Here is a 14,963-nt window from a genome sequence, read left to right as displayed (position 1 = left end):
TTATTTTTTTGGCCACACCACACGGCATGTGAGATCTTATTTCCCCGAGAAGAGATTGACTTCTTCTCAAGTCAATCTTGAGAAGTCAGTAAGACTCCACCCAAGCCCCCTTGCAGTGGAAGCATGGAGTCTTAACCACTGGACTGCCAGGGAAGTCCTTAGATTTTATTAATAAATCAAAATTTTGTCTTATTTGTTGCTTGCTATATGTCCTAAAATGTACTGGACTTTTGGGAGCAGCAGAAGAAATATGCATGATTCCTGCACCCAGGAATAGTGTAGTTGAATGCCCTAAACTGTTGGGAATCACAGCAGGATGCTAATTTATAAGACACAGACTAAAACATTTTCAATGATTAGAGATTCAATTTGGGACAAGCTGAAAGGAAAGTTTTCAGGCAAGAGCAGTGATTGGTGCTAGACTTTAAGTGTCATTTCAAGACTTTGCTAAGAAATATACAGTAATAGGAAAATCAATAATATTTTCTCATGTTTACTATTTCCTGATTCCAGGTTTTTGCTCATGATATTCCTTCCCATCTGGAGTATTGCTCCTGCCAATGTAATCAATCACTTCTTTCAAAATCTGGCTCAGAACACACCTCTGCAGGAAATCTATCCTACTAATTCTTTTGTACTTCATCATTTTCAATAATTTTGTCTGACTGTGCTATTTTTCATTTTAATTGTTCTTGTGTCATTGGCTTGGGTGTACTGGTTTTGCCAAAATTAAACTACTAATGAGCAAAAGATATAACATCTTGTTCATTTGATATTATTTTCCTTTTATTATTTCATAACTCATTACAAGTTTTTGTACCAAGAAGATTGCTTGTTTCATGTAATTTATTTTTCTGAACGTTTAGAATGAAGTGGCATTCAGAAAAGCTCTTCTAATTCCTTAGTTTACCCCCTCCCATATTTTTCTCTCTTCCTCCTCACTTTATCATTTTCTATTTTTTAATGAGAGGCAATAGGTACAGGTAAAGAGTATGATCTTTAACATCAGACTGACTAAATGGTATACAATTCCATTTGTATAAAATTTTAGAAAAGACAGAACAGTGGCAACAGAATCAAATCAAAGAATGTGCTCTTGGCCAAGCCCACTCCAGCCCCAGCTGCCCCATCAAGGCACTTTGGCCCAGTGCTCTCTACACACTGCCTCTGGCCTGTACCCACTCCAGCTCCAGACAACCTGCCAAAGCTGCTAGGTGCAAGCAATCTACACAGGGGACACTCTCACATAAGGGCACTCTTTCAAGACTAGGAGAGGTTGCTGTTTCACCTAGTTCATAGAAACAAAAACCAAAGTCAAACAACATGAGGAGACAGAAGAATATGTTCCAAGCAAAAAAACATAATAAAAGCCCAGAAAAACCCTAATGAAATGTAGATAAGTGATTTACCTGATAAAGAGTTCAAAGAAATGGTCATATGGATGCTCATCCAACTTGGGAGAAGAATGGAGGAACTCAGTGTGAGCTTCAACAGAGACATAGAAAATATAAGAAAGAACCAATCAGAACTGAAGAATGCAATGAATGAAATGACAAATACACCAAAGGAAATCAATAGCAGATTTAGATGATGCAAAAGAATGGAAAAATGATGTGGAAGATAGACTACTAGAAATCACCCAATCAGAACATCAAAGAGAAGAAAGAATTCAAAAAAAAAAAAAAACAGAGGAGAGTTTAAGGTACCTCCAAGACAACATCAAGCATACTAACAGTCACATTGTAACAGTCCCAGAAGAAGAGAGAAAAGGGACAGAAAACTTTTTTGAAGAAATAATGGCTGAAAACTTCCTTAACTCAGGGAAGGAAACAGGCACCCAGGTATAGGAAGCATAGAGAGTCCCAGGCAAATGAACCCAAAGACATCCACACCAAGACATATTAAAATCAATATGGCAAAGGTAAAGATAAAGAGAGAATTTTAAAGGCAGTAAGAGAAAAACAACTAATCACATGCAAGGGAAACCTCATAAGACTATCAGATAATTTTTCAGCAGAAAATTATTGGCCAGAAGGGAGTGGCAGGATCTACTTAAAGTGATAAAAGGGAAAAAAAGCTTACAATCTAGAATACTCTATATGGAAGGTTATCTTTCAGAATTGAAGGAGAGATAAAGAGTTTCCCAGACAAGCAATATCTGAGGAGTTTATCACCACTAAACTGACCTTACAAAAAATGATAAAAATTCTCTTTAAGAAGAAAAGAAAAAGCCACAGCTAGGAATAAGAAAATATATGAAAGGAAAATTCTCACTGGTAAAGGCAAATATATAGTAAAAGCAGTGGTTCAGCCACTTAAAAAGTTAGAATGAAGATTAAAAGACAAAATTGGTATAATTAACACATTCCAGTAAGTAGTTATGGGATACACAAAATAAAAAGATGTAAAATATGGTGTCAAAAACAATACGTCTTAATGGGGGGAGCAAAAAATGTAGTGTTTTTTGAATGCTTTTGAACTTAAGCGACTATCAGCTTAAAATAGATGGCTAATATATAGGTTGAAACATATAAACCTCATAGTAACCACAAACCAAAAACTTACAATGGAAACCCAAAAAATAAAGAGAAAGGAATCTAAACATAACATCAAAGGAATCCATCAAACCACAATGGAAGAAACCAAGAGAAGAAGGGAGGAACAGAGAAGAAATATAAAAACAGCCAGAAAACAATTAACAAATGGCAGTAAGTATATACCTATCAGTAATTACTTTAAATGTAAATGGACTAAATACTCCAATCAAAAGATGTAAGGTGATTAAATGGCTAAAAAAACAAGACTCATCTACATGCTGCCTACAAGAGACTTACTTAAGATCTAAAGACACACATAGGCTGAAAGTGTGAGGATGAAAAAGATAATCCATACGTATGTAAAAGTAAGGAAAGCTGGGGTAGCAACTCTCATATCAGACAAAATAGACTTTAAAAGAAAGACTGTAACAAAAGAGAAGGAAGGGCATTACATAATGATAAAAGGCTCAATCCAACAAATGGATATAACATTTATAAACATTTATGTACCCAAAATAGGAGTACCTAAATTTGTAAAGCAATATTAACAGAATTAAATGGAGAAACAGACAATAATACAACAAGGGTAGGAGACTTTAATACCCCATCTACATCAAGGGGTAGTTCATCCAGGTAGAATATCAATAAGGAAACACTGACCTTAAACAACACATTAGACCAGAGGAACTTAGTAGATATATATGGAACATTCCATTCCAAAGCAGGAGAATATACATTCTTTTCCATTACACATGAAATATTCTCCAGTAAAGATCACATGCTAGGCTACAAAACAAGTCTCAATTAAGAAAGTTGAAATCATATCAAGAATCTTTTCTGACCATAAGGGCATGAGACTAGAAATGAACTATAAGAAAAACTCCAAAAACACAACACGTGGAGGCTAAAAAATGTGCTAATAAACAACCATGGGTCACTGAAGAAATCAAAGAGGAAATTAAAAAAATACCTCAAGACTAGTAAAAATGGAAACACAACAATCCAAAAGCTATGGAATGCAGCAAAAGCAGTTTTAAGAGGGAAGTTTATAGCAATAAAAAACTTCCCCAGGAAACAAGAAAAATTTCAAACACTCTAACCCTACACCTAAAGGAACTAGAAAAAGAAGAACAGAAAAAACAGAAAAAATAATAAAAATCAGAGCAGAAATAAATGAAATAGAGACTAAAAAATAATAGAAAGGATCAATGAAACTGAAAGCTGTTTATTAGAAAAGATAAACAAAATTGATAAACATTTAGCCAGATTCTCCAAGGAAAAAGGAGAGAGCACCAAAATATAAACCAGAATTAAAGAGGAGAAAATACAACTGACACCACAAAAATACAAAGGATCATAAGAGAATACTATGAAAAATTATATGCCAATGAATTAGACATCCCGAAGAAATGAATAAATTCCCAGAAACATACAATATTCTAAGACTGAATCATGAAGAAATAGAAAATCTGAATAGACTGATTACTAGTAATGAAATTGAGTCAGCAATAAAAAAAAAAAAAAACTCCCCCAAAACAGAAATCCAGGTCCAGATGGCTTCACCTGTGAAATCTACCAAACATTTAAAGGGTGTTAATGCCTTTCCTTCTCAAATTATTCAAAATATTGAAGAGAAAGGAACACTATCACACTCATTTTCTGAAACCAGCATTACCCTACTACCAAAACCAAAGACACCACAAAAAAGAAAATTACAGACCAATATCTCTGATAAACATAGATGAAAAATCCTCAACAAAATATTACAAACTGAATTCAACTGTACATGAAAAGCATCACACACCATGATCATTCATGGGGGGATTCATTTGAGGGATGCAAGAATGGTTTAACATCCATAAGTCAAGTCAATCAATGTGATACACCACATTAACAAAACAAAGAATAAAAACCATATATCATCTTAATAGATACAGAAAAAGTGTTTTAAAAAATTCAACATCCATTTATAATAAAAACTGTCAATAAAATGGGTATAGAGGGAATACACTTCAACATAGTAAAAGCCATATATGACAAACCCACAGCTAACATCATACGCAACATGAAAAGCTGAAAGATTTTCCTCTAAGATCAGGAATGAGAAGAGAATGCTCACTTTCACTACTTTTATTCCACATAGTATTAGAAGTCCTAGCCACAGCAATCAGGCAAGAGTAAGAAATAAAAGGCATCCAAATTGGAAAGGAAAAAGTAAAATTGTAATTATTTGCAGATGACATGATACTATATATAGAAAATCCAAAGACTCCATCAAAAAACTATTAGAACTAATACATGAATTCAGTAAAGTTGCAGGATACTAAATTAATATAAAGAAATCTGTTGCATTTCTATACACTAATAACAAACTATCAGAAAGAGAAATGAGGAGAAAAACCCCATTTGCAAAGGCATCCAGAAGAATAAAATACTGAGGAATAAATTTAACCAAGGAGGTGAAAAACCTATACTCTGAAAACTGTAAGATACTGAAGAAAGAAACTGAAGACAGCACAAATAAATGTAAAGATATACCATGTTAATGATATTAGAAGAATCAATATTATTAAAATGTCCATTCTATCCAAGGCAATCCATAGATTCAATGTAATCCCTATCAAAATGCCAATGTTATTTTTCACAGAACTAGAACAAATAATCCTAAAATATATATATAAACACAAAAGACCCTGACTAGCCAAAACAATCTTGAGGAAGAACAAAGCTGAAGGTATCACACTTCAAGACTTGAAACGATGCTACAAAGCTGTAGTAATCAAAATAGTATGGAATTGGCACAAGAACAGACACATAAAACAATGGAACAGAATAGAGAGTTCAGAAATATACCCATGTTCATATGGTCAATTAATCTACAACAAAGTAGTCAAGAATATACTGATACAATACAATGGGGAAAAGACATCCTCTTTAACAGTGTTGCAAAAACAGGATAGCTACACACACAGAGAATAATACTGAACCACTTTCTTACAGCATATACAAAAATAAACTCAAAATGGATCAAAGACTTAAACGTAAGACCTGAAACCATAAAACTCCAAAAAGAAAACAGAGGCAGTATGCTCTCCGACATTGGTCTTGGCAGTACTTTTTTTTGATCTGTCTACTCAGGTAAGGGTAACAAAATAAAAAAAAAAAAAAAGGGACTATGTCAAACTAAAAAGCTTTTGGATAGGAAGGAAATCACCAGCAAAATAAAAAGGCAACTTACTGAGAATACTTGCAAATGATATATCTGATAAGGGTGTGATATCCAAAATATAAAAAACTTATACAACTCAATATCGAGAAAAACAAACAAACAGCAAAAAGTGGGGAGAGGACCTGAATAGACATTTTTCAGAGAAGACACACAGATAGCCAATAGGCACATGAAAAGGTGCTCAAAATTTCTAATCATCAGGAAAATGTAAGTCAAAACCACCATGAGATACCACCTCATACCTGTCAGAATGGCTATTATCAAAAAGAAAAGAAACAATAAGTGTTGGTGAGGACATGGAGAAAAGGGAACCCTAGTACACTGTTGGTGGGAATGTAAATTGGTGCAGCCACTATGAAAAACAGGATGGAGGTTCCTCAGAAAACTAAAATTAGAACTACCATACAATCCATCAATTCTACTTCTAGGTATTTATCCAAAGAAAATGAACATTAATTTGAAATGGTACATGCACCCCAATGTTCATAGCAGCATTACTTACAATAGCCAAGATATGGAAGCAACCTAATTGTCCACTAATAGATGAATGGATAAAGATGAAGTGATATATATATATACATATATATATACACATATATATATATGTATATATATATGTGTATATATATATATATATATGTATATATATAAACATAAGGTGATATTACTCAGTCATGAAAAGAATGAAATCTTGCCATTTGTGACAACATGAATGGACCTAGAGGGTATTATGCTAAGTGAAATAAGTCCAACAGAGAAAGACAAATACCATATGATTTCACTTATATGTGCAATCTAAAAGACAAAACAAAAAAACAAACATAATAAAATGAAAACAGATTTATGGATACAGAAAACAAACTGGTGGTTTCCAGAGGGGTTGGGGTAAGGGGATGGATGAAATAGGTGAAGGGGATTAAGAGGTACAAACTTCTAGCTGTAAGGTACTTAAGTCATGGGGATGTAACCCACACTTGCAAGTACAGTCAATAATATTGTAATAATTTTGTATGGTGACAAATGCTAACTGGTCTTAACTGTGGTGATATTGATAATGTACAAGAATACCAAATTTCTATGTTATACGCTTGAAACTAATATATTTTATGTTAATTACAACTCAATTAAAAAAGAGGGATGTAGGAGGATTAGAGTCACAGAAGGAGAGGTGCTGATATATAGGTATATAGAGAGAGAGACAGAGAGAGAGAGAGAAGGAGGGAGACTTGAAGCTGCTATATAACTAGCCTTTGAGAGAGTTGGAGAGAACTGGGCCAGGAGCCAAAAAATGCAGGTGGCCTCCACAAGCTGGAAAAGGCAAGGAAACATAGTTTTCTCTAGAGGCTCCAGAAGGAAGGCGGCTCTGCCAACATCATCATGTAGCCTGTAAGTCCCATTTCTGACTTCTCACTTCCAGAACTGCAAGATAATAAACTTGTGTTTTTAGGCCCTTAAGTGGTAATTTGCTGCAAAAGCAACTGGAAACTAATATAATAAGAAAATACAGCGTTTTAGGAAATAGTGAGCAGCTCAGTTTGGATATGGTTTGTAGGGGAGTAATGGGAAATAGGGCTGAATCTGTAGGCTGGGGAGTGGAGCAAGCATCTTGGCATATAGTGAACATATAAATATTTGCTAAGTGCATTTTTTTTTTTTACTTATAATTATGGCTTCAGTTGTCTGTTCCTCAAATTCATATATTGAAATTCTAACCCCTAGTACCTCAGAATGTGACCTTACGTGGAAATAGGGTTATGGTGGATGAAAGTAGTTATGATGAGGTTATACTGGAGTGGAATGGGCCCCTAATTCAAGAGTACTGGTGTCCTTATAAAAAAGAGGAAATTGGGACACAGACTCACACACAGGGAGAATACCATGTGAAGATGAAGGCAGAGATTGGGGTAACGCTTCTATAGGCCAAGCACTATGAGCCAGCAAACCATGAGGAACTAGGTCACGGGCATGGATCAGATTCTTTCTCACAGCCCTTAAGAAGAAACCAACCCTGCTGACACCTTGATCTCAGACTTCTAGCCTCCACAGCTGTGAGATAATAAATGTTTGTTGTTTAAGCCACGCCATTTGTGGTACTTTGTTATGGCAGTCGTAGGAAACTAATACACATATATTTAGGAAAAAGTGGGGAGACATGGATGGGGTCAAAACTATAACTTAAAAGACTGACGACAGTGGTATGTGGCGTGGTCTGGAAAGTGAGAAAAGTCATAAGGGCTAAAATGGGAATGCAAGAGAAGGAAGAGAATCGAGAGTTAGCAGAGCAGTGCATTTTGGTGATTAAAATGTTCAAAGCTAAAATCATGGCACACAATGCTTAAGTGGACAACAGGACAAAATATTTGAAATCATGACTGTCCTAGAAAACCCAATCTGTGTCAGCAGTTCCCAAGAGTACTACACAGAACACTAGCCCCACAAAATGCTCTGAAAGAAAAGCATTTTTCAGTCAAATAAATTAGGAAAACAATATTTTAGAGTACTAAAGGCTCTAAGAAGTTTTGCAAAAAAGGAAATAAATTCAACTTGCTATAATTCAGCACTTCTCAAACTTATGTGACCATGCAACCCTTTCTTCATAGAACCCCTATTCATATACATGGAACATTCTTGGGACATCTTGCTCTAGCTGTGTCTCATTCTCTAAGACCCATACTGTCCAATACAGTATCAGTAGCCACATGTAGCTATAAAGCTTCTGAAATGTGGCTTGTCTGAACTGAAATACACTGTGAGTGTAATTATGCACTAGATTTCAAAGCCTTAGTATGAAAAAAAGAATGTAAAATATCTCATTAATAATTCTTATATTGATTGATATGTTAAAATAACAATACTTTGGATAGGCTGGGTTAAATAAAATGTTATTAAAATTAGTTTTACCTACTTATTAAAAAATTTTTAATGTGACTACTGGAAATTTAAACTTATATATATGGCCAAAAGTATATTCCTGTTGGAAGACACTGCTCTTGACTATCCTATTTGCTTAGTATTCTCTCTGATTTCTAGGTTCTTTTTAGAAAAGGACTGTTTTATTCTATTTGCAAACTATGAAGTTGGCTTACCACAGTTTCAGGGATGCTACTACAAGATATGGAACTCATGGACCAAAAAATAAACGATAGTTTACTACTCACAGTAACAATCACCAGAGTACCAATCTTTTTTTTTTTTCTTTTTGCACTAGTTCCCTGAGACCCAGTTCCCTTTGGCGATACGATACTTACATGCCTAAAGGGTGTCATTATAGGAGAGGAATTCTGAGTTTAGGAAGCCTTAATTTGTAGTAATCTGTTAGCATGCCTGTACTTTGCTCCAGAGGAATGCACTGCCTTTATTATGCTGAATGATAAGTATGTCTGCTCTTTGCTCTGGAAGAAGATACTATCTCTCTCCTCTAAGAGTGTAGTAAGCCTGCCCTTTGCTGTGAGTGAAGACATTAACTTTATCTTTGTTATACAAACGTCCTTGAAAAGATAATCAGGAAAAGGCAAGATGTGCAGAAATATAAGAATTGTCTCCTGGGACTTCCTTGGTGGCTCAGTGGTTAAGAGTCCACCTGTCAATGCAGGGCACATGGGTTCAAGCCCTGATCCGGGAAGATCTCACATGTCACAGAGCAACTAAGCCTGTGCGCCACAACTACTGAGCCTGCGCTCTAGAGCCCAAGAGCCACAACTACTGAGCTTGCGCACCTGGAGCCCATGCTCTGCAACAAGAGAAGCCACCGCAATGAGAAGCCTGTGCACCACAACAAAGAGTAGCCCCTGTTCGCCGCACCTAGAGAAAGCCCGCGCTCAGCAACAAAGACCCAATGCAGCCAAAAATAAATAAATAAATAGATTTATAAAAAAAAAAGAATTGTCTCCTAACAGTTGTCTTCTCCAAGTCCTTGTGACTGAGAAAATACGTGGAAATGAGGAACACTCATTGTCTTTCCAACCTGCGCTTAAGAGATTAAAGATGAGGAAAACCCTTAAATGGATATTCAGGACAGAATCTCATTCTCCAGTGTGTAAGAGAATATTAGAGTCTAGAAGGGGTTATGCTCTTCCGGCCACATTTTTGCCCTCCTGGATGTTGTCTTGGGAGCTAGATGATCATCTCTACTCAAGCTTCCTGGACTACTGCAATGCATCTATCAGAGCCTGATGAGAGCTCAAGCATGCACAGTATCTGACACTCCTACCATCTGTCTTGGATGATATTTTGGTTGGTGCCTTAATCACATGTCTTAATCACATTTTTCCTGAATAATAATAAAATATAATAATCATAAAGCATTATATATATAAACATGTGTAGTCAAATATATAATAAAGTACAGTATTTATAGGACTTATGTGATCAAATTCATAGCATCCACCTTCAAAAATCCTTTCAGTAATGCAGAAGATACAAAGATATATGAAACAAGATGCCTTTCCTCATAGAGTTTACAAACTAGCTGGGAAGCAACCACTAAATCCAGTAATAATACCATTGCATAAAGTACCTTTTGCAACTATCTTCTGCATTTTCAGGATCTTGTTTTGATTATTCCTGATGGTGGAAAAATGTTTCTCCTTTGGCAAATGATTAGATTTCTGTAAACATATCAAAGTCATTCATAGCCAAGTCTTGTAAGTTGAGTACAACAGTAGGGTATTACTACTTTTTATTATCATTATTTTTTTTGGCTGCATTGGGTCTTCAGTGCTGTGTGTGGGCTCTCTCTAGTTATGGCTAGCGAGGGCTACTCTTTGTTGCAGTGTGCGGGCTTCTCACTGTGGTGGCTTCTCTTGTTGTGGAGCATGGGCTCTAGGCACCCGGGCTTCAGTAGTTGTGGCACAGGGGCTCAGTAGTTGTGGCTCTCAGGCTCTAGAGCGCATGCTCAGTAGTTGTGGCGCATGGGCTTAATTGATCTGCGGCATGTGGGATCTTCCCGGACCAGGCTTGAACCCCTGTCCCCTGCATTGGCAGGCGGATTCTTAACCATTGTGCCACCAGGGAAGCACTATTACTACTTTTAAAAATAAGTAAAATATGATTTTAAGATTCTGTCTTATTGCTTTAAGGGGCTCATAAAGTAGTTTTACAGCAATTTCAAAAGAGGAGTTCCAAAACTATTTTGAGTTAAGGCAGCATTTCTTGAATAATTAAATAGTTACATAAAATGATTTGAAAGTGTATGCTCCTTCTGACTGCATAAATAATAGCAATAGTGTTTTAAAATCATTCTTTTACTCAACAGCCATGCCCTATTCCTTTGTGAGCATATTAATAACTTTTAATTATGGATCACTTACATTGTGCTAAATACTTTATATGTATTCTTCATCAAAAAATCCTATTTACATGGAGGAAACAGGCACAGAAAGGTGTGGTAACTTATCCAAGACAACTCAGTTACTTTGTAGCAGTTTCAGATTTTGATCAAAGGCGTACTTTGTATACATGCTGTTTCATCAAGCCAAAACTAAAGAGACAAAGTTTGAAATATGTGTAATTACATGTCAACTTCTGTGTTTTCATAAACATTTAACCAAAGATTAATACTTATTGTGCTGAAAATTCTTTTATTGACTTTTATACTCTACATCATATATATTGGTTCCATTCAGTGTCAATAGCTCATTTTCATATTCACTGTTTCCCCTGAGTACAAAAAGGATGTGAAAATCTCATGGAAGGTGTCAATCTGGTTTTGCCTTTAAGTGGGTTTGCAATCTGTTGTATTTATAGATTCAAAATAATAGACTGGGGAGTCAAGATGGCGGTGTGGGAAGATGCAGAGTTAGCATCTCCCTGCAACTAGGGCAACTGCTGGCCGCTGGTGGGGGGCTCTGATGCCCAAAGAGACGGGAGGAACCCCAAAGTGAACCAGTAGGACGCAGGGGGACTGAGGGGGGAGGAGAAGTGGAGGCCAGGCAATATCGGCTCCCCTGAGGCTGGGGAGATCAGGAGAGGCAGGTGGGAGGGACTCTGTGGGAAGAGCAGGAGATGCAGGCAGGAGGGACTTTCTGGGAAGAACAGGAGAGGAGCGGAGGGCGATCGCCCTGGCCACTTGGGCACAGGCAGCCTGCTGAGCTCCAAAGCCAGTCCCCTACCCTCCAAAGCCCCCTCCAGGCCACGTGGGTCCCTGGGGGCATAGAGGGAGGTCAGGGAGATCAGGAGAGGCAGGCGGGAGGGGCCCTCTCAGATCAGAGGAGCAGGAGGGGAGAGGAGGGCATTTGCTCCATCCACTCAAGCCCAGGAAGCCTGCTGGGCTCCCAGGTGAGGTGTCATGCCCTCTGAGAACAGGCGTGGTGGGCACGCCTGGGCCCCTTCTGTTCCTTGAGCCTAAGGCCCACCCCCAATGGTCCCCAGGGCTTTTCCAGCCCTGTGGGTCCTGAGCATTGGCCCACCCACTGCCCAAACCTCACCCTTGCTTAGGCCCCGCCCTCCACAGCCAAGGCCTCCTCCTGCCCCCTTTATATTTTTTTCCTTTTCCCTCCTCCTCCTTTTTTACAATTGTGGTACTGATGTACACTCCGGTTGCTGATTCATCTATATTTTTATTTATATTCTTTCTAACATATCTGTTAGTTTCCTAGTCTAATTTTATTTTTTACTTTGTTATTGTTCTCTTTGTTTTTTGTTGTCACCCCATGCGGCTTGTGGGATCTTGGTTCATGAGGCAGGGGTCAGGCCGAAGCTCCTGCAGTGGAAGCTCTGAGTCCAAACCACTGGACTAACAGAGAACCTCAGACCCCAGGGAATATTCATGGGAGTGAGGTTTCACGAAGTTCCTCATCTCAGCACCAAGACCCAGCTCTACGCAATAGCCTACAAACTCCAGTGTTGGAAGCCTCAGGCCAAACAACAAGTAAGACAGGAACACAATCCCACTCATAAAAAAAATAATAATAATGAGACAGCAAAAAATATGTCACAGATGAAGGAGCAAGGTAAAAATCTACAAGACCAAATAAATGAAGAGGAAATAAGCAATCTACCTGAAAAAGAATTCAGAGTAATGATAGTAAAGATGATCCAGAACCTTGGAAATAGAATGGAGGCACGGAGTGAGAAAATACAAGAAACGTTTAACAAAGATCTAGAAGAACTAAAGAACAAACAGAGATGAACAACACAATAACTGAAATGAAAAATACACTAGAAGGAATAAATAACAGAATAACTGAGGCAGAAGTCAAATAAGTGAGCTGGAAGACAAAATGGTGGAAATAACTGCTGAGGAGCAGAATAAAGAAAAAAGAATGAAAAGAATTGAAGACAATCTCAGAGACCTCTCGGACAATAATAAATGCACCAACGTTCGAATCATAGGGGTCCCAGAAGAAGAAGAGAAAAAGAAAGGGTCTGAGAAACTATTTGAAGAGATTATAGTCGATAACTTCCCTAACATGAAAAGGAAACAGTCACCCAAGTCCAGGAAGTACAGAGAGTCCCATACAGGATAAACCCTAGGAAAAACACACCAAGACACATACTAATCAAACTGATAAAAATTAAATTCGAAGAAAAAATATTAAAAACAGCAAGGGGAAAACAAAAAATAATATACAAAGGAATCCTCATAAGGTTATTAGCTGATTTTTCAGCAGAAATTCTGCAGGCCAGAAGGGAGTGGCAGGATATACTTAAACTGATGAAAGAGAAAAACCTACACCCAAGATTACTCTACCCAGCAAGGATCTCATTCAGATTTGATGGAGAAGTCAAAAGCTTTTCAGACAAGCAAAAGCTAAGAGAATTCAGCACCACCAAAGCAGCTTTACAACAAATGCTAAGGAAACTTCTCTAGTTTCCTTAGGCGGGAAACACAAGAGAAGAAAAAGATCCACAGAAACAAACCCAAAACAATTAAGAAAATGGTAATAGGAACATACATATTGATAATTACCTTGAATGTAAATGCATTAAATGCCCCAACCAAAAGACACAGACTGGCTGAATGGATACAAAAACAAGACCCATATATATGCTGTCTACAACAGACCCACTTCACACCAAGGGACACATACAGACTGAAAGTGAAGGGATGGAAAAAGATATTCCATGCAAATGGAAATCAAAAGAAAGCTGGAGTAGCAATACTCATATCAGATAAAACAGACTTAAAAATAAAGATTGTTACAAGAGATAAGGAGGGACACTACATAATGATCAAAGGATCAATCCAAGAAGAAGATACGACAATTATAAATGTTTATGCACCCAACATAGGTGCACCTCAATACATAAGGCAAATGCTAACAACTATGAAAGGAGAAATTGACAGTAACACAATAATAGTAGGGGACTTTAACACCCCACTTACACCAATGGACAGATCATCCAAACAGAAAATACATAAGGAAACACAAGCTTTAAATGACACAATAGACCAGATAGATTTAACTGATATTTACAGAGCATTCCAACCAAAAGTGGCAGAATACACTTTCTTCTCAAGTGCACATGGAACATTCTCCAGGATAGATCACATCTTGGGTCACAAATCAAGCCTTGGAAAATTTAAGAAAATTGAAATCATATCAAGCATCTTTTCTGACCACAACGATATGAGATTGGAAATCAATTACAGAAAAAACTCTAAAAAACACAAATATATGGAGGCTAAACAGTGCACTACTAAATAACCAAGAGATCACTGAAGAAATCAAAGAAGAAATTTAAAAAATACATAGAAACAAATGACAATGAAAACATGATGTCCCAAAACCTATGGGACACAGCAAAAGCAGTTCTAAGAAGGAAGTTTAAAGTAATACAATCTCACCTCAAGAAACAAGAAAAATCTCGAATAAGCAATCTAAGCCTACACTTAAAACAACTAGAGAAAGAAGAACAAAGAAAACCCAAAGTCAGTAAAAGTCAGTAGAAGGAAAGAGATCATAAAGATCAGAGCAGAAATAAATGAAATAGAAATGAAGAAAACAATAGCAAAGATCAATAAAACTAAAAGCTGGTTCTTTGAGAAGATAAACAAAATTGATAAATCCTTAGCCAGACTCATCAAGAAAAGAAGGAAAGGACTCAAATCAATAAAATTAGAAATGAAAAAAAAGGAGAAATCACAACTGACACTGCAGAAATACAAAGGATTATAAGGGACTACTACAAACAACTATATGCCAATAAAATGGACAACCATGAAGAAATGGACAAATTCTTGCAAAGGTACAATT

General features: G+C 36.9%; 1 long non-coding RNA gene across 1 annotated transcript in view; it reads right to left on the bottom strand.

The window, feature by feature from the left end:
• The window catches only part of LOC309609598, a 73,112-nt gene that overhangs the window by 15,223 nt on the left and 42,926 nt on the right, over positions 1–14,963 (bottom strand). The window lies entirely within an intron of this gene.

This window comes from Balaenoptera borealis (genome assembly GCF_965194805.1).
Source record: "Balaenoptera borealis genome assembly, chromosome: 13".
Lineage (NCBI taxonomy): Eukaryota > Metazoa > Chordata > Mammalia > Artiodactyla > Balaenopteridae > Balaenoptera > Balaenoptera borealis.
This window is presented reverse-complemented; position numbering and strand designations above follow the sequence as displayed.